The sequence below is a fragment of the Triturus cristatus genome, chromosome 4_1 (genome assembly GCF_964204655.1).
Source record: "Triturus cristatus chromosome 4_1, aTriCri1.1, whole genome shotgun sequence".
Classification (NCBI taxonomy): Eukaryota; Metazoa; Chordata; class Amphibia; order Caudata; family Salamandridae; genus Triturus; species Triturus cristatus.
In genome coordinates, this window is record NC_140585.1 from 321,460,494 (window position 1) to 321,481,615 (window position 21,122).

Consider the following 21,122-nt stretch of genomic DNA (forward strand, 5'->3'; position numbering starts at 1 on the left):
CCCAGATAGGTCCCAGTGTAGTGGGAGGGGTATAGGGTCCCACGCCCTGTCTCACAGAAGGAGTGGGAGTGGGCTGTGTCCCAAGGTGCCTGAAACCCAGTCCCAGGGCCTGGTTGTTTCATGGAGTGAACACCAAGAGGAAGGCCTAGTCTGTAACAAGAGGCCATCCCCTGAAGGGGATACCAAAGTGTCAAGTGGACTGGGGGGACTGCTGAAGCAACCATCCCACCAGTTCTGGTGTCTGGTTGCACCGCTCCAGTGGGAAGGGTGCATGAGTCCAGAGAAAAGGGTGAGGGGGGACACTGTCCCCAGTGAAAGGACCAGTGGGTCAGGGGTTGCCAGCTCTGAGGTCAGAGCACCCCAGGACAGACCCTGGTGAGGCCACTTCTGGCCGGGGGGATCTTTATGTTCTGTCAAGTGGACAGGAGGCTGGATACCTGCGCCAGGCAGACTTTTGCACAACTCATGAGGAGTGTGTTTCCCTTGGGAGGCATTGGTGTATTCCCCCGGAAGTCCTGGGTTGCCAGACACTGGTCTAGCCTAAGGGTACTGCCCCTGGGTTGAAGGACCAGGTTGAGGGTGTCCCCCCTGACCTGGAGGAAGGGGCGACTGGTAACAGTGCCCCTACCAACTTGTCTTCTGGGGCTACCGTTCCAGGTGAGAGGCTGCAGAGCCCCAGGGAGGAAGACAGGGTGTGGGAGAGTCCACCCAGTCTCTTGTCCAGCCGCAGGGTACAGACCCTGGGCTGATGGGCCAGTGTCAGGACATCATACCTAACTTGACAGGAGGGAGAGTAGAGAATGGGTGCCAGGCACCTTGGACTACTGCCCCCCACTTTCTGATGCCACAGAGGTTAGAGATGCCTGAAAGGCATGAGGCCTGGCTCTCATCACTGACAGTTGTCAGTGCCCACTGTGGCTTGCTGTCCTGGACAGAGTTGCCCCTGGGAGGGTGACAGGAGTCACACCCTGGGGGTGGACTGGGCCACACCACTGTGTTGGCTATGTGAGTACTGTCTGCCTGTTGGGACACATCTGTGAGCAAAGTAAGTTTAGGCGCTGCACAGATGGGGTCCACAGGTGAGTAGAAGGGTTCCCCATGGGTCAGCTTGGTGGGCCCTGAGAGTATGGATAGCGGAATCCATCTTGGTTCAGGAAGGCGTAGAACAGGAATAGACCCCTGTTGTTGCTGGCCAGGTTCCATGTTCTATCGCCCCAGGAAGGGAAGCCCATCAAGGTATGAACTGGTCTACACTGGCTTTAGGCTGGAAGAGGGTTGGACTTGGCCCTTTTTGCAGGGTTATCCCCAAACTTTTTGCTTCTTCCTCCTATTGTTATTGACCTGTTGTTGTTGGCTTTAGGACTCTGGGCACTTTACCACTGCTAATCAGTGCTAAAGTGCATATGCTCTCTGTGTAAATTGTTATTATGAATGGTTCTCCCTGATTGGCATACTTGATTTACTAGTAGGTCCCTAGTAAAGTGCATGAAGTGTGCCAGGGCTGGTAAACAAAATGCTACTAGTCGGCCTGCAGCACTGATTGTGCCACCCACATGAGTAGCCCTGAAAGGATGTATCAGGCCTGCTTCTGCAGTGCCTGTGCGCAGTTTGCTAACTGGCATTTCGACTTGGCAAGTGCACCCACTTGCCAGGCCCTAACCTTCCCTTTTCTGACATATAGGACACCCCTATGGTAGGCCCAAGGTACCCCCCTGGGCATGGTGCAGTGTATGTGAAAGGTAGGACATGTACTGATGTGTGTAACATGTCCTGAAATACTGCCAATTTCGTTTTTCACTATTGAAAGGCTATCTTGCCCCAGAGGACAGAATGGGGAATGCTTTGTAACATTTTACCAGCATATCTTCCCATAGGGATAAGATTGAAAAATAAAGTTTAGGCTCTCTGAACTCAGAATTTAATAACACATCTTTTATTAAAGATGGTTTTTTAATTGTGTGTTTGAAAATCCCACTTTTAGGAAGTAGCCATTTTCTTGTTTAACTATTCTGTGTGCCTCTGCCTGTTTGTGTATTGACTGGTTTTGGAGTGACCGGGGCTGGGGAGGTGCATTCTCTCAGACAGCCACGGGGGGGGGGGGGTTGATGTGTGTCCTGCCTTTCCTGAATGAGCCAGGGCTGGGCTGAATAGACCTGGGCTGCATTCAGAGTAGGGGAGGAGTTCTCACTAGCCCGTGAATAGGTCCGGTCTGCATTTAGAGTGTTGGGAGGAGATTTGCCTTGCACCTGAATAGAGCCTGTCTGCCTTACACAATGCTGATATCAAAACTAACCAAAGGTGACTGACTTAAATGGTAGCACCTCACTTCTAGTAATGCTGCTGCCTTATCCGGCTGTTAGTGCACAGAATCTCCAGCACCATTCACCTAGTGGTGCCTCAGAAAAAGAGAAATTCTGACAAACAATTCACAACGAATGGAGGTGCACTGAACATAGAAAAGAAGTCCAAAGTGTTTCTCTGTTTCTTTGTTTAATTTTTATTTTAGATAAATACACAACCGCAGCCAACGCGTTTCGTTCCTTAAAAACAAATTTTTAACGGAACTTCTTCAGGGCTGCAACAAAAATAGAAAAGAAATATATATATAATACAATCATTAAAACTGACGGACGTACATATATTTACAAACATTAAAAACAATTTTTTGTGTGTTTTTTCTTTTAAGTTCATACAATTTATACAAAAAATAGAATTGATATATACAAGAAATACCCTAAAAACATATAGATTAATTCCGTTCTTTTACACATTCTCCTACACTTTATAAATACCGATTTTACAAAAAATATAGTGGAGAATTTTAATGTTCATCAATCATTATACTATGTCCGAACAGCATAATAACAGTTTCTTTAGGAACTCCGGACAGTATTTCACTTTTGAATTTATTAACCAAAGCTAAAACTCATAAAGTACAAGCCATTATCTTACCTCAAAGTGACAGCAAGTTAAGTACAAGCTTAATATTCGAAGAATGAAGAATACGAAATGAGCAGTATATCCCACTTGATAATGGAACTATCAAAATGTCAAAAGGTATTCTGAAAGAATTTTTGAGACAAGAAAAACCAAATTAGGACAACCTAAACTGGTTAGCGTGATGTTTGAGAAGAAGGGGAAGAAAACAAGGGATGAATACAATCAATTGTCTCACCCAAATCGGTCGCAGAGGGTTTAGATAAATCTAGAGAACCAATAGTTGATAATAGAGATACGAAGATCCATTGGGATGGTGACTAACAAAGATTCTTAGTGAGAATCTAAAATGAAATAAGATAAGTATTGAGTCACTTTTATTTGAAAGTGATAGAAACACGTTGCGTACAAACAACATTTACACAAATCATAAAGTACTCCACATAGTTAGCCTATATTTCGCAAAAAGGAATGGGGAGAGAGAATGAACTGAAACTAAAGAAGCTTCAAATTAAGAAGACCTCACAAATAACAAACTGCAACTTTAGACGATATAATAATCAATAAAAAGCGCTTTTGTTTATTAAGATTAGCTGGGATCTCACCTGTACTGTTGCTTCAAATGAAATTGTGAGGCAGATTGTCTTAGATCTCATGAGTAGATGCTCAGTTTATTGACAACGGAATATTGGTCAGACACCTAATAAGGAATATGTGAATCTATAAATAACTTGACACCGAACCTCATTAATGTTCTATAATCCAATTAACGTCGTATATATATATACATTTTAGACAAAACCTATAAAACTCAAGAAGTCGACTCATATATTGAATTTTTAATAAGGAAAAGAGTTAAATTTTTATTAAGGAAAAGAGAAGGAGATTCTATAACCAAACTCAGAATTGACATTGGTTCAATAAATTAGTCTCTAAAGTTTCTACAAAAGAGCAATAGTCATTCATTGTACTTTATATAGGCGCTAGTGGATCTATTAAGTTGTAACTAAAATAATATAATACTGCAAAGCATACAAACAACCAAATGTATCTCCGATATCATAATCACTTTACCCCACCAAATTCACCAAACCCACAGAACCAATAAGGCTGTTGATCCAAACAACTATCTAGAACCAATAAAAATGCACATTATCACATCTTAAAAGATCGATTTGCCCCCTGTTAACAAACGTGGTCAAAATATCAAAATACTAATTCCCATTGAAATACCTTGATAAGCGTTTTCTGCTCCCATCCTGATTCACCGACAGCTTTCACGGTACTATTCCGCTGCTTAAATACCAGGTTTGAATACTCTAGATAGGAAACACCTGATCTGACGCGTGTTAGATGACATCATAGTTGCGCGACACCCACAATAACGCAACCTCGCGCATAGAAGACTCTCACAAATGATTCCGCCATTTTGTAGTGTCCAAAGTGTAAGAGTTTAGAAAGAATATTTAGATATGTCTAATGCTCACCGGATCAAAATTCGATATTTAATAGGAAAAAACGATCTACTCGTTTATAATTCTAAAAGGTGACAGTATAATTTCTAATATAAATATTAAGTTTGAAGTTGATGTAAATGAATATTTAGTCAATTTGATCCTTATTCTATTTTCAGAAATTACCGCGAAATAATTTGTTTAATTCTGTTTTTCACTATCTACAAGCTATTTCAAACCGCGTTTGTTAACAGGGGGCAAATCGATCTTTTAAGATGTGATAATGTGCATTTTTATTGGTTCTAGATAGTTGTTTGGATCAACAGCCTTATTGGTTCTGTGGGTTTGGTGAATTTGGTGGGGTAAAGTGATTATGATATCGGAGATACATTTGGTTGTTTGTATGCTTTGCAGTATTATATTATTTTAGTTACAACTTAATAGATCCACTAGCGCCTATATAAAGTACAATGAATGACTATTGCTCTTTTGTAGAAACTTTAGAGACTAATTTATTGAACCAATGTCAATTCTGAGTTTGGTTATAGAATCTCCTTCTCTTTTCCTTAATAAAAATTTAACTCTTTTCCTTATTAAAAATTCAATATATGAGTCGACTTCTTGAGCTTTATAGGTTTTGTCTAAAATGTATATATATACGACGTTAATTGGATTATAGAACATTAATGAGGTTCGGTGTCAAGTTATTTATAGATTCACATATTCCTTATTAGGTGTGTGACCAATATTCCGTTGTCAATAAACTGAGCATCTACTCATGAGATCTAAGACAATCTGCCTCACAATTTCATTTGAAGCAACAGTACAGGTGAGATCCCAGCTAATCTTAATAAACAAAAGCGCTTTTTATTGATTATTATATCGTCTAAAGTTGCAGTTTGTTATTTGTGAGGTCTTCTTAATTTGAAGCTTCTTTAGTTTCAGTTCATTCTCTCTCCCCATTCCTTTTTGCGAAATATAGGCTAACTATGTGGAGTTCTTTATGATTTGTGTAAATGTTGTTTGTACGCAACGTGTTTCTATCACTTTCAAATAAAAGTGACTCAATACTTGTCTTATTTCATTTTAGATTCTCACTAAGAATCTTTGTTAGTCACCATCCCAATGGATCTTCGTATCTCTATTATCAACTATTGGTTCTCTAGATTTATCTAAACCCTCTGCGACCGATTTGGGTGAGACAATTGATTGTATTCATCCCTTGTTTTCTTCCCCTTCTTCTCAAACATCACGCTAACCAGTTTAGGTTGTTCTAATTTGGTTTTTCTTGTCTCAAAAATTCTTTCAGAATACCTTTTGACATTTTGATAGTTCCATTATCAAGTGGGATATACTGCTCATTTCGTATTCTTCATTCTTCGAATATTAAGCTTGTACTTAACTTGCTGTCACTTTGAGGTAAGATAATGGCTTGTACTTTTTGAGTTTTAGCTTTGGTTAATAAATTCAAAAGTGAAATACTGTCCGGAGTTCCTAAAGAAACTGTTATTATGCTGTTCGGACATAGTATAATGATTGATGAACATTAAAATTCTCCACTATATTTTTTGTAAAATCTGTATTTATAAAGTGTAGGAGAATGTGTAAAAGAACGGAATTAATCTATATGTTTTTAGGGTATTTCTTGTATATATCAATTCTATTTTTTGTATAAATTGTATGAACTTAAAAGAAAAAACACACAAAAAATTGTTTTTAATGTTTGTAAATATATGTACGTCCGTCAGTTTTAATGATTGTATTATATATATTTCTTTTCTATTTCTGTTGCAGCCCTGAAGAAGTTCCGTTAAAAATTTGTTTTTAAGGAACAAAACGCGTTGGCTGCGGTTGTGTATTTATCTAAAATAAAAATTAAACAAAGAAACAGAGAAACACTTTGGACTTCTTTTCTATGTTCAGTGCACCTCCATTCGTTGTGAATTGTTTGTCAGAATTTCTCTTTTTCTGAGGCACCACTAGGTGAATGGTGCTGGAGTTTCTGTGCACTAACAGCCGGATAAGGCAGCAGCATTACTAGAAGTGAGGTGCTACCATTTAAGTCCGTCACCTTTGGTTAGTTTTGATATCATCATTTTCTGGACTGGTTTGCACTCACTACTGCTCTATATACATTCTGAATATGTCACGCTTCAATGACGGACGCGAGGAATTAGCGCAGGACCTTTTTGGCAAAAGTGTCACCCCAATATCCACCATACCCACCACTACGGGGAAACAAGGATTACGAGCCCTATTTTTAAAATTAGAACGTTTAAAAAAACAAGAATTGGCACGATGGTGGGATGGAGTTACACTCCAACAATACATAGACAACAAGAAAATCCCAAGAGGACTACGCATTCTAATTTTCCCTACATTTGAAGATCTGAGTGCAGATCTACTCAGAGAATGGGAAGTGAATTTGGAAAATGCGCCATTAGTTATGATGCAAATCTTGATAAGACATGCGATTGATAAAGGGGCAAAATTGCTATCGGAGATTCAAAAGGTAGAATCAGAGATTGAGACATTGGAAACCAAAGATTTAATTGAGAAGAATTATGAGATTCTAAAAAAGGTAATTTTGAGCCATCAACAATATCTCAAAGATAAAAAAATGAGAAAAATTCGGAGAGATGATTGTGATTATAAGGAAGGGAGAATATACACCTTTGCAAAAAAGTATGACTCCATGCAGATATCTGAAGTCAAGAAAAGAGGAAGGGAAGAAGTTGAAGATACGCGATCACTAAGTAGTATCTCAGTATCTTCACGTAGTAGTGCTGCTTCAGGTAGTAATCAAGATGAGGCCCCTTTGGGGGAGGGTACCACATCATTCCAAAAAGAACTGGCCACACTTCTGATAAGCAGCAATCAGCGGAAAAAACAAATTCCAAGACGAGAAGAGGAGGGAGGAGAGGAAAAGGAAAGGGCAGTAAAAGGCAGACAGTCAGAGCAGGAGAAAATGACATTGAGACCCAAAAAACCATGAGTGCAACCCAAGAAGGAAGTGATGATATCATAACTCCATCTGATGATATTTTAGAAAATACAAAGTTGGAAATTATCAATTTATCTGATAGATCTATTGATGTTGATGAACAAAGTTTGTTATGTAAAGGCCTTGGGTTTTGTCCCACGCAATCGGGAGACTTATCAGATGTACATGTTGATTTGTTCAAATTTATAAGAACTTTGAAATTAAAAGAGTACTTCAAAGATCGAAATTGTGGTGTGTCTTTCGAGGGAAGGAGTACAGAACAAATCACACATAGTATTGAGGATGTCCGCAATATACAATGTCTCCTTTCTATTGAGGAAGGGGAAGATTTGGAGATGGAATCTCTTCTACAAGATTTGGACATTTTTAGAAAATGTCAATATAGACAGTGGGTTAAGACCAAAGTCCAAGTTTGTTCCCAATCAGGGATACCATCCAAACATCGACAAATTCCATAAAAAGGTGACGGAAGAGTTATATAAGTTAGAAAAATCTGAGAAATACTTAAAACAAGACAAACATAATCTGACCAGAGGTGAAAGAGAGGCATTGAAGAGGCTAGAGAACGACAGCTCCATAGTCATTAGGAAAGCCGACAAAGGCAATAATGTTGTTATGATGAACAAGGCTGACTATATGGGTGAAATAGACCGACAATTAAGCGATAAAATCTGCTATGAAGTACTGACGGGTAACCCCATAATCGAACTTACCTCCCGAATAAATCTTATGTTGGGAGAATGGAAAGAAATATGTCTCCTAAATGACTTAGAATATAGATTCTTAAAAGTGAGCAATCCACGTTTCCCGTGCATCTATATACTTCCGAAAACACACAAAAAAGTCAAATTTCCACCAGGAAGACCGATAATTTCGGGAGTAGGATCACCTACTGAGAAAATGTCTGAGTTTGTGGATCACAAACTACAAAAGTATATGTTTAATTTGCCATCTTTTTTAAAAGATAGCAAAGATGTTCTGTCCAAATTGAAAGATTTTGCCGGGTCAGATGAACTTTTTTTTGTCACGTGGGACGTTGTTAGCCTTTACACATGCATTGAGCATAAGTTTGGTCTTCTGGCAACACAATCCTTCCTAGACAAAGACAAAGCTGACACCTTTGAACATAATAGGATGATTTTAAAAATGATGGAATTGATTCTCACAACGAATGTATTTCTCCATGATGGAAAGTGGTATCGCCAACTTCGCGGTACAGCAATGGGCACTAAATTTGCCCCTTCATACGCATGCCTATTTATGGGATGGTATGAGGGCCTCCATGCATGGGGCAGAGAGGCCTCCCCTTGGACACAGCACATAGTGTTCTGGGGGAGGTTCATTGACGACATAATATGCATTTGGTCTGGGTCTGAAACTTGTTTACATGATTATTTCCATCATCTTAATAATAATCCGTATAATGTGACGCTAACAATGAATTACAATAAAACACAAATAGATTTTTTAGATCTACATCTATATGTGAAAGATGGAACGATACAGAGTGCTCTGTACCGAAAAGAGACGTCCTGCAATGGAGTACTCCATGCTACGAGTGCCCATTCTAGATCAGTTATTAAGAATATCCCTTACGGAGAGCTAGTGAGGGTAAGAAGAAACTGTTCGGAAACAAAAGTTTTCAAAAAAAATGTTTTAGAGACAGGAAATAAATTCTTGGAAAGAGGTTATGAAGAGAGAGATGTAAAAACAGCCATTTCAAGAGTACATCAAATAAGTAGAGACTCCACGTTGGAGAATAGCACCAAAAAGATGAAAACTTACAATGACAAACCAAGATTCATCACTAAATATACTTCGCATAGTCAAAAGATTTTTAGTATCTTGAAAAACAACTGGCATATGCTACTGGAAATACCCGCTTTCGGAATGACTCTTACCAAAAATCCAAGTATCACCTATAAGAAAGGTACAACATTGAAAGAAAGATTGTGCCCTAGTTATGTGACCTCATCACGGAAACCTCAAACATGGTTACCTACGAAACCGATCGGTTTCTTTACATGCAGCTCCTGCAACATGTGTGCCTTTGGTATAAACAAAACGAAGGAATTCATGTATAATACTCAGAAGCAATATAAGATCAGAGAATTTATTAATTGTAAAACCTGTTTTGTAGTTTACATATTGGGCTGTAAATGCAATCAAATATATGTAGGAAGCACAACGAGAAGCCTAAAACTGAGAATACAGGAACATAGAAGAGCAATAGTTGCAGGAGATCCGAAGTATCCTATGGCTGAGCACTTTAAACAAACTCATGCTAATGATCATGCATTTTGGTTCTTTGGAATTGAACATGTGGCTGCATGTAATAGAGGTGGAGATAGAGCTCTTATGTTAAGACAACGTGAGGCAAAATGGATTTGTAGATTACAAGCAATCAAGTTTGGTCATAATACTGATAACGAATTTCATTATTTCTTGAATTAAGACAGTTGTCAATGGTTAAAATCTTGTATTCAACTTAAGTAAAATCAGTTATTTGCTAGTCGTGGCATCAAAATGTATCATCAATTTTGTTGAGGAGCTACTTAATCGACCAATTGTTACAGTTGTGATGCCATTCTTTAAAGTGGATGTTAAGGAACACCAGTAATATGAAAGCTTGCTTTGAATATTGTCTTACTCGATCTGACAGCAAGACTGGCTATGGAGTCATTATGGCAACATGGGACTCTTTCTCTTTATCCAGCATTATTCATATACTCTATTCTTCATTCCCTGACCTTATTCTTTACTCTCTCTATATCACTTTCCTTACGAGGTTTGTTACAATACAGTGAAAACAACAAGACTCTAATTTTGCTTGATCTTGTTGCTGATTTCTTTTGTATTTATCAAATGGCACCATTCAAAAATGCCATGGTATTATTTCTTTACATTTGTTTGAACATGATTAATTTTCCTGCCTCCATCCTTTCTAATTGTCACATCTTGATTTATAGGATTTCATGACTAAATCTACAATATTACATGGTTTCGCACCAAAGATAGGAGCATATATATACTGCTGCTTTTTGTATAATTAGTAAACAATTTATATTTGTAATTTATACTATTATGTTAGCAAAACATCTCAATTTTGAATTATTATTTCTGACAAGTATATGCGTTTTTGACACTAGATGTATTCAACTCCTTGAACTTATTGATACTCAAAGATGGCCGAAATATTGGAGCATGAAACTAGAGTCCTTAACACAAATTACGCCCTTCTTTCGGTTAATAAAAAGCGGTCACTTTTATATCAAATAGCTTGTAGATAGTGAAAAACAGAATTAAACAAATTATTTCGCGGTAATTTCTGAAAATAGAATAAGGATCAAATTGACTAAATATTCATTTACATCAACTTCAACCTTAATATTTATATTAGAAATTATACTGTCACCTTTTAGAATTATAAACGAGTAGATCGTTTTTTCCTATTAAATATCGAATTTTGATCCGGTGAGCATTAGACGTATCTAAATATTCTTTCTAAACTCTTACACTTTGGACACTACAAAATGGCGGAATCATTTGTGAGAGTTTTCTATACGCGAGGTTGCGTTATTGTGGGTGTCGCGCAACTATGATGTCATCTAACACGCGTCAGATCAGGTGTTTCCTATCTAGAGTATTCAAACCTGGTATTTAAGCAGCGGAATAGTACCGTGAAAGCTGTCGGTGAATCAGGATGGGAGCAGAAAACGCTTATCAAGGTATTTCAATGGGAATTAGTATTTTGATATTTTGACCACGTTTGTTAACAGGGGGCAAATCGATCTTTTAAGATGTGATAATGTGCATTTTTATTGGTTCTAGATAGTTGTTTGGATCAACAGCCTTATTGGTTCTGTGGGTTTCGTGAATTTGGTGGGGTAAAGTGATTATGATATCGGAGATACATTTGGTTGTTTGTATGCTTTGCAGTATTATATTATTTTAGTTACAACTTAATAGATCCACTAGCGCCTATATAAAGTACAATGAATGACTATTGCTCTTTTGTAGAAACTTTAGAGACTAATTTATTGAACCAATGTCAATTCTGAGTTTGGTTATAGAATCTCCTTCTCTTTTCCTTAATAAAAATTTAACTCTTTTCCTTATTAAAAATTCAATATATGAGTCGACTTCTTGAGTTTTATAGGTTTTGTCTAAAATGTATATATATACGACGTTAATTGGATTATAGAACATTAATGAGGTTCGGTGTCAAGTTATTTATAGATTCACATATTCCTTATTAGGTGTCTGACCAATATTCCGTTGTCAATAAACTGAGCATCTACTCATGAGATCTAAGACAATCTGCCTCACAATTTCATTTGAAGCAACAGTACAGGTGAGATCCCAGCTAATCTTAATAAACAAAAGCGCTTTTTATTGATTATTATATCGTCTAAAGTTGCAGTTTGTTATTTGTGAGGTCTTCTTAATTTGAAGCTTCTTTAGTTTCAGTTCATTCTCTCTCCCCATTCCTTTTTGCGAAATATAGGCTAACTATGTGGAGTTCTTTATGATTTGTGTAAATGTTGTTTGTACGCAACGTGTTTCTATCACTTTCAAATAAAAGTGACTCAATACGTGCCTTATTTCATTTTAGATTCTCACTAAGAATCTTTGTTAGTCACCATCCCAATGGATCTTCGTATCTCTATTATCAACTATTGGTTCTCTAGATTTATCTAAACCCTCTGCGACCGATTTGGGTGAGACAATTGATTGTATTCATCCCTTGTTTTCTTCCCCTTCTTCTCAAACATCACGCTAACCAGTTTAGGTTGTTCTAATTTGGTTTTTCTTGTCTCAAAAATTCTTTCAGAATACCTTTTGACATTTTGATAGTTCCATTATCAAGTGGGATATACTGCTCATTTCGTATTCTTCATTCTTCGAATATTAAGCTTGTACTTAACTTGCTGTCACTTTGAGGTAAGATAATGGCTTGTACTTTATGAGTTTTAGCTTTGGTTAATAAATTCAAAAGTGAAATACTGTCCGGAGTTCCTAAAGAAACTGTTATTATGCTGTTCGGACATAGTATAATGATTGATGAACATTAAAATTCTCCACTATATTTTTTGTAAAATCGGTATTTATAAAGTGTAGGAGAATGTGTAAAAGAACGGAATTATTCTATATGTTTTTAGGGTATTTCTTGTATATATCAATTCTATTTTTTGTATAAATTGTATGAACTTAAAAGAAAAAACACACAAAAAATTGTTTTTAATGTTTGTAAATATATGTACGTCCGTCAGTTTTAATGATTGTATTATATATATTTCTTTTCTATTTTTGTTGCAGCCCTGAAGAAGTTCCGTTAAAAATTTGTTTTTAAGGAACGAAACGCGTTGGCTGCGGTTGTGTATTTATCTAAAATAAAAATTAAACAAAGAAACAGAGAAACACTTTGGACTTCTTTTCTATGTTCAGTGCACCTCCATTCGTTGTGCCTTACACAATGCTATCTCCACCTCCTGCCGGGCAGCTGCACCAGAGAAGACAGAACTGGTTTGGACTGGGCTCAGAGACCCTTGCACAAAGAGAACAAAGACATTTTGGGGTATAAGTATTCCTAAAATCCCTGAACTTTAGACTACTTCTGAAATCAAGAGGAACCTTTGCCAAGGAGAAGAGCTGGAGAAACTGAGAAGTACTGCCCTTGCTGTGTGTTTGGGATTGGCCTGCAGTTGCTCTTTTCAGCCAAGGAAAGGAGAAGGGCTTTGCTGTGTGCTGTGTCCCCTGCTTGAGGAAAGTCTCCATGGGCTTGAGTAGAGCTTGCCTCCTGTTTTGAAGTCACAGGAACACAAAGACTTCACCTCAGCTCCCCTGAACTTACTTACTGGGAGTTCTGACCTGCCAAGAGGTGCCTGTGACTGTCTTGGGCCTCTGGAGGTTGTTTCTGCTGTTGGGAGCTGGAAAAGCAACGCACCGACTGGGAAATTGACCCATCGCTCTTCTTGCAACAGTTTTTCTAACGCAACACTGTGGTGTGAGGAGAATCTCCCCACACCACCGTGCCGCTGCCGAAACCAACGCAGCGATTGCCGCTGTGACAAGAATCGACGCATCGAGGAATCGCTGCTGAAAAGGTCGATGCAGCGCCTCTCACTGCCACCGCACCATTTGCCGACGCATCCTGCATTTCCACGCATTTTCCCTGTGTGACAAGTTTTACCCGACGCATCACCCGCGGATCGTAGTCATCTCAGAATCAACGCATCACTTCCCCTCACAGAGCGGAACCGACGCATTGCTCACCTGTGTACAGGGAAACTGTTGAGTCGCATTCACAAAGGTCTCAGGAACAACGCATCTCTTTGGTTTTCGACTCTTATCATCACTGCAGCTGTGTGGCTTGGTGAATTTTGTCGCAACAACAGGTACTTTGCAAGAAATCACGCATCCATAGTTTTCTAGTTGCTTAAACGTTTTGAAAGTCATTTTTCTTAATACTTGTATGTTGGAATTTTGACGTTTTGGTCTTGTTAAGTTTAGATAAAGATACTTTATTTTTTCTAAACCGGTGTAGTGTCCATTTGTGGTGTTATCACTGTGTTACTGTGAGTGTTGGTACAAATACTTTACACATTCCCTTTGAGATAAGCCTGTCAGCTCGTGCCAACCTACCAAGGGGGTGAGCAGGGGTTATCTAACGTGTGTATATCCCTTACACTGACTAGAACCAAGGGTCCCTATTTGGACAAAGGTACCAACCTCTGCTAACTAGAGACCCCCATTTCTAACATGCAGGTTATAAGATTTGAAGGTATATAAATGCAGACTGATACCCTATATTTCTTTCACATTCACTTTCATGCATAAGCGCTACTGAATGGTACCCGCAACATGACTGGAGCACACCTTCAAATCTCATCCATAACACTAAACACTACACATCGGCTACGCAGTCGCGGCCGGCTTTAATTGCGGGTGGAGGGGCGGGGGTCGTGCGGGGAGAAGCGGTGGTAAAATAATAAATTGAAAACACTTACCTGTCCATCTGCCGGCCGGGTCCTGCTTTTTCTCGCCTCTTGCTTCTGTTCTCCTGCCTCTGGCAGGAGCAGAAAGCAGGCAGCCTCCCTCCCCTCCCCTAAGCCAATCACAACGCTGCAATGCAGCCTTGTGATTGGTTAGGATGACGCCTAGCCAGGTGCCTATGGTGGGGCCATTTTCTCTATGTAGGCTGCATTGCAGAGTGCGCATGACTGGTTTGGTCGGCCCCAGAGGGCAGACCACACCAGTCATGCTCCCTCAGGAGTGGGCAAACCACTCCTCCCCTGCCCAGCTCTGCTCGTAGAGCAGCCCCTTCCACCTGCCTGCCCACAACCAAACCCTTCTGCTTTCTCGCAGCGCGAGAAGCAGAAACATAAAATGGTAGTTTTCCAGAAAGCAGTGGGGCGAGACTCCTCCTCTCTAGTGGAGGAGCTGAGAGAAAAAGATACCCATCTTATTGCTGAGCTGCACAATGTGGATTCAGTATCACCATATAATGTGATTCTAGTAGTGCAGGAAAGTAGGAGGGATCCCAGTTCTGTCAGTTTTCCTGGGCTGGATCTGGACATTAAAGAGAAACATGCTGAAGTTGTCCTTATACCATTTTTCTAACACCATGACACATTCAGCACTGCCTGCAAGTTGTCAGGCGGGTTTCCGAATTAAGATATCAACTGGGCCTAAAACAAAGGCCTGGATTAAAGGGTCATCATTCCTCCTTTTGTACATGTATCATCCTGACTTGGAGCCATCTGGAACCTAAGACCTAGATGCCAATAAAATAGAAGGAAACAAATGTGCACAACTTGTTACCACTTCACAAGTGCTTAAGAGAAACTGTTGGAAGCAGATTTTGAACTTTGTTCAACTCCCTGTGTAAGAGATAGGCTTCAACTGTAAGAATGGATGCTTTATTGGTCTGTATGAGTATTATACAAACATTTATTTAAATGCCACTCAACATTTTTTCGATATCATTCTTCTATGGTGATACTCATCACAGTGTAGATGGACACAGCGCCTTATGTCACAAACAGAGGCACAATACATCATAAGGGTGTGTAAACAATGTACAGGAAATGTTACATAAAAGAATGAGAGTTATTGGTGGAGGAATAACATATTCATGCGTGTAAACATTATAAGTTAAGAATGAATGATCAGAGGAAAAATTCAGGATATAAAACGTAACAGTGATTGTTGTTGTCTGTACTGACAAAACTAATTCCCAAAGCAACCCTTCTTTGCAATCTTAGAATACCAGATTGAGAAAAATTCAATAAGGATCTAAACCCATGACCTTAATTTTGCATGCAGCTCCTTGATTCCGATAAATATACCACTGTGTTATTTTAGAAGGCTTGCAAATCATGAACTGAAAGTAACAAAATTATCTCAGCGTCAAAAGCAGTAGCACACTTACCTCTAAATAAAATACCAATGTATGATCTGCATATAATACGACATTCAGGCACGTTAATCCTCTATGCTACTTTGAGTCAAAACTGTGACTAGACAAAACACAAAGCTCTCCCAGAACTAGATATAGATACTAGATATATCTTCCCGCTATTACAATCCCTTCTGAATTGCTGGGCACACAATGATCTCTGCAGCCAATGTTTTAACCCTGTCAGATATTTCAAATGCTGCCTTTTTGTGACAGGTTATGTAAGGGCTATATATTCACCAGAACGTGTGATAACTACCGCAAGAGTAGCGTAACAAAACTTTCAATATCGCAGCCTATCGCGGGAAAATAACCCCGTGCCAATGTGGAATTCACAACAAGGAGGTAGCATGCGATAGTCACCAGATAACCCGCCAAATCTCTGCGTGAAAATCAACGCCACACCGCATAAATGCCATACGCGAATGCAAAAAAACATGCGATGAGGCCAACCGCGGCACAAAAAGTAGAGAAAACCTGCCACAGGTCTGCAAATCCCACGCATCTGGTGGAACAATGCACCATAAAAACCACAGAAAATAACACACCCAAAACAATCCAAAGCGCGTAGCAACATGGATGCACCCTGACAAATTGCAGGGGCCAACTCGAACCCCACAACCCCCACAGACTACCAGCAAGGAACAACGGGGTCAGGGAAGGCCAAGGAGAAGAGGGAGAGGAAGACAGGGTGCAGACCGCAGGAAAACAAGACCAGCATCACGGAGGTGATAGAACACAACCAGCAACTGACCCACTAGCAGACCACCTGGATTGCAGTCGGAGTGCCGAGAAGGCCAAGCCAGGTGGCCAATAGGTGCCGGCATGACGTGACTACCTAAACCAGGTACAAACCCGCTGCCAACAGGAAGGCAGAAACGGCGACAGGAGGTGGCAGTCCAGTGCCACCTGAGGAGCTGAAGGCCACAGTCATCAGTGAGGAGACGGTGCAAGGAGTAGGGAGTACAGACACAGCTCGAGAGGACCTGACACAACAGAGAGTGCAACGAACAGGGACTAGGGGGACGGGGGAGTGGGCACAATGGCATACATGCACAACGAGGTGTAGCACACTGCACACCCACAATCACCCAGGTCCATGGGCCCGATCCCCTTGGCACACTGCTGCACACACACATAGCATGAACAGCACACCCACATTGACAACAACGAGGAACAACGCGCATAGCCGACACTGCAGAACAGAGGACACAACTGGCTCCGCACACGCACAGAAACATGCCTACTACATCTGACGGAGCCGAAAACTGTGAAATGGAAATGTACGCGTACGACATCACATCCGTCATGTAGACCAAATATACACTGCTCCGCAGAAGAATCCAGCACCCCCCAAACAGTAACAATGTACATTGCCATACAGCCTGCATGTAAACCTGCACAATGCGCCAACATACATGTGAATGCAAAGTCAATACGCACCTCCCCTTAACATCGCAGAGGGGCACACAACACCTTCAGCAGAGCACAGAATACAACACATCAATGATGCCAGAGAGGACCGCTACACCGTCAACACCGATGCCCTACAACAGCACATGGATATCCCACGCAAACCCCCACCAGGACCCGGACAGCCAAGCTACTCAGAGGAGAACACTGAGCCTGCAACAGACCACACAGCAGGAAGCACCCGCAAGCACAGCTGGCCCACGACACTTCACACACCCACACATCGCACCCCAATGCCATGTTCCTGCATGCCAGAAAGGAGGTGGTCCAACAGGTGTGGGTGGGGCCGAACCCATGGAATACGAACCAGGACACATACATAGGTGTCTATCACCCTTCAGGGGCCACCAACCCCCCACTAAGGAGACCCACGCTGCCATAGAGACACATGCAGTTGCACATTCACTGTACAGAACCACGGGCAGGGGCACTCAAATTGCAGTCACACACCCATGTTGGCTCTGCGTACGACGGCCTTGGCCACTCCCCTTACGAATTGAGTGGGTGACGACAAAGCTACATGTCCAAGCTCCAACCCGCTTCCTGCGGTGACATGTCTGCATCCGATGTACACAGCACAGCGTAATGTCCTAGGGCCCAGGGCCCTCATGCATACAAGACCACAGGGACAAACGTAGATATCATGTCGAACTGGCTACGGGCACGTGCACCCAGCCCCTTTATTGGCAGGGCCACATGTATAGTGATGTCTGTGTTAGATGTGTGTGGGGTGAGTGTAAGCCAGTCCGCACGGAATGCTTGGTGCTGGCAACAACTTGAACATTGGGCACCAGTGCAACAGAAACAGAAAACACATGCATAACAGAGTCAACTGCACAGCAACATGGTGGGAACCGGAGTAAGGACAGAGGTCCCCCAATATTCAGTCAGGAGGTTCTGTGAGTTGCAGTGCACTGAGGTAGGGGCACTAGAGATGAGCGCGCTCATGTGAAGGAATTGCTAGGATTGTGTCCCTTCGGGTTAGTCCTGATGCAGATGCAGTGGGGTGTGTTACACCTGCATCAACTTCCTCATCAACGTCCCAGGTCTCCCACACTGCCTGAGGTGACTGTTGCGTCCGCAGTCCACAGCGCAATACCCAGTAATGGTTCCGGGTGTGTGGCTCGACTACCACCTCCAGTCTGCATTCCTGCCTTGGGGATGTTGCCTCCTGCCCTCCCATTGTCTGTGCCATCTCCCGTAAGCACACTTGACACATCTTCCCCATCATATTCCCAGGTCTTTACAGCTGCACAACATCTACACAGCACAAAACTCAATCACTAATGGACAATGGCTTGCGGTGCACTGAGTCACTGGCACCTGGAGTGCTGAGCAGGGTATCAGGCCGATGATGGCATCCATGACAGGTCTGAGCAACTCTGTAGGTCTGTCAGGACCACCGTTTCAACTCTGGCAGATGGCATTTGGAGGTGGTCCTTGCGGTGGTGGCGTGTACTTCCTGCGGTGATGCGACGTCCGGGCCGGTCAGGACCCGAATCTAAGTGTGTGCCCTGGTGGCCCGTAGTTGAGGCCGGAGGCTGCGGACAGCGCAGGGCCAAAGACACACGGCGTTGATGACCCCAAGGCCAACGCTTCAGGGGCCATCCAATATCTCAGAAGAAGGGGTCCCGGACCTGACCAGCACAGAGTTAGTGGCCCCAGATCCACAGTGGCTGGCACAGGCACCCAGCCACGGGACGGTGACTTGCGGTGCAGTCAGATGGGCCATGCGACTTGAGCGGGACACCATCAATGTCTGAGGTGTATATTGTGGAGGGTATCTGGGGAGACTGGAAGGTGTCCTCCAGGGCATGACGCCAAAAGGTTTGATTTTATCCGGAAGCAGCAAATGGAGGATAGTAATGCGACAACCTTGTTGCCACCACCAATTCGGTATCAGCTACATGAGGATGAAAACTGCCCCCTAGTCCATAGACTCAGACGCCACTAAAGTTTGACCAGAGTGTCCATGATTGTCGGGGAACAGACTTAGTGGCACTGGGGCTGAGAGGGGATGCTGTCTGCGATGATGCCGGTACGCTGATATGAACTCAGCCATTGCAAAATGAAGAGTCTGTGACCTACTGGACCGCAGTGTAGGCCGGAGGCAGCGGTCAGCAGTGGCCCACAGCCACGTGTCATTGGCTGGCGAGGCACAGAGTTAGTGACACAAGGGCAGTTGTTGGTAGTGTTTGATCACCTCCATAACAACGATCTTGTTCCCTCCGGACTACAACGCGTCATCCCGCTCTGCAGCTGGAGGGATGTTTACCTAAGCTACTAGACAGGAATGCATTTCTCGAGGAGCGGAGCAGATAACTTGAAGGCTGAATACAGTTTTGGCAGGCAACAGGCCGGGCTGGACACCGTTAGCCGCGCAGGAAGTAAGACAAAGTTCATGGATACAGATGCAGATCCAGGCTGGAGCATTCAGAGGCAGAAGCAGAAAAAGCTCGATGGCAGAATTCAGGGCCTACCTTGCCAGAGCTGGAAAACGTGAAGAGTATACCATATAAAGACGGTGGCAAGGCATACTTAGGAACGGAATATCTGACCCATTCATGGCAGATCTGAAAGAGGACATATTAACGTTGGACACAATTGTATTTGCGTCTTCATAGCTTGAAGTGGAGGGAACATACATGTACTTGTAGCATGTACATGGAGCCGTTGGGGTCTAGATAGGGGACACAATTGATCATAAAAATTCATATTTCCTCATTCCCTCCTTGTCCCCTACGGACCCTTCATGAAATATCGATCTTCAGGAATCCATCAATCTGTTCATGTAACATCATTTGCTCTTCTTTCTTCTTCCGTGATTTTGAAGGAAAACTTGAACGTGGAATACATGATGTGGCACACAGGCCGCAAATCGCTGGTCCACATTGTAGACACAGGCAACAACTGAATACTATGAGAAGGCCAATACCTAGGAAGGATAGGACTTTCCATCCCCAGACTGACAACACGCTCCAGAACCAACCGGACCATGTCCAGGTGCCTGGATTCTGATGTATCTGGTTTGCAATCTTGTGAAGACGAGTTATGGCCTTATATACGGATGGCGCGTTTTCTGGAATGAAAACACAGCAACTTGATCCGATGACCCTACAGGCTCCGCCCCTATCGGCTAGGATGACGTCAAGGACAAGACGATTTTGGAGAACAACAATCCGCATCGCAGACTGCTCCTCTGTTAAGTTGCCTAGGGCGGAAGTAGTTTCATTCACTACTGCTTCAAGGGTTCTGGTTAATCTACGTATCAGTTTACTATTTGAGACCACACCTATGTAAGGAAAGAGACCTTTATTGAAGTCTGTATATTGTTCCCATGCTGTTTCAGTGTAGTCAACAATCGGGATATCTCTCTGGGGTCTATGGTGTACTAGATTGGTATTTCTATGATAATCAGGAGGGGCTAGGAAAACAGGTGGCAGAAGGAATGCAATGTAACAGGTACCATCCCAATCTGGAGGTAGGCGTATATATGCGGTATGATCACATATGAAGTAGGAATGACGGGAAGCTCTAAATGTAGACTTGCCTTGATCATTGAATTCGATCACAGTAGTACATTTACTATGACCCAGGTGTACTGAACCATTCTTTCTTACACATAATTCACCTTTGACTGGTAATACTGACATAGCAGGCAAGACTAGTGTAGCTTCAGATTCAACATTCAGAATCATGAGGTTAAGTGTAAATTTACCTAATCCATATACTTCATTTTCTAGATCAGTTCCTGTTCTTTTGGGAAGTCCCTCCTTGTTAGGATAACAGGCTT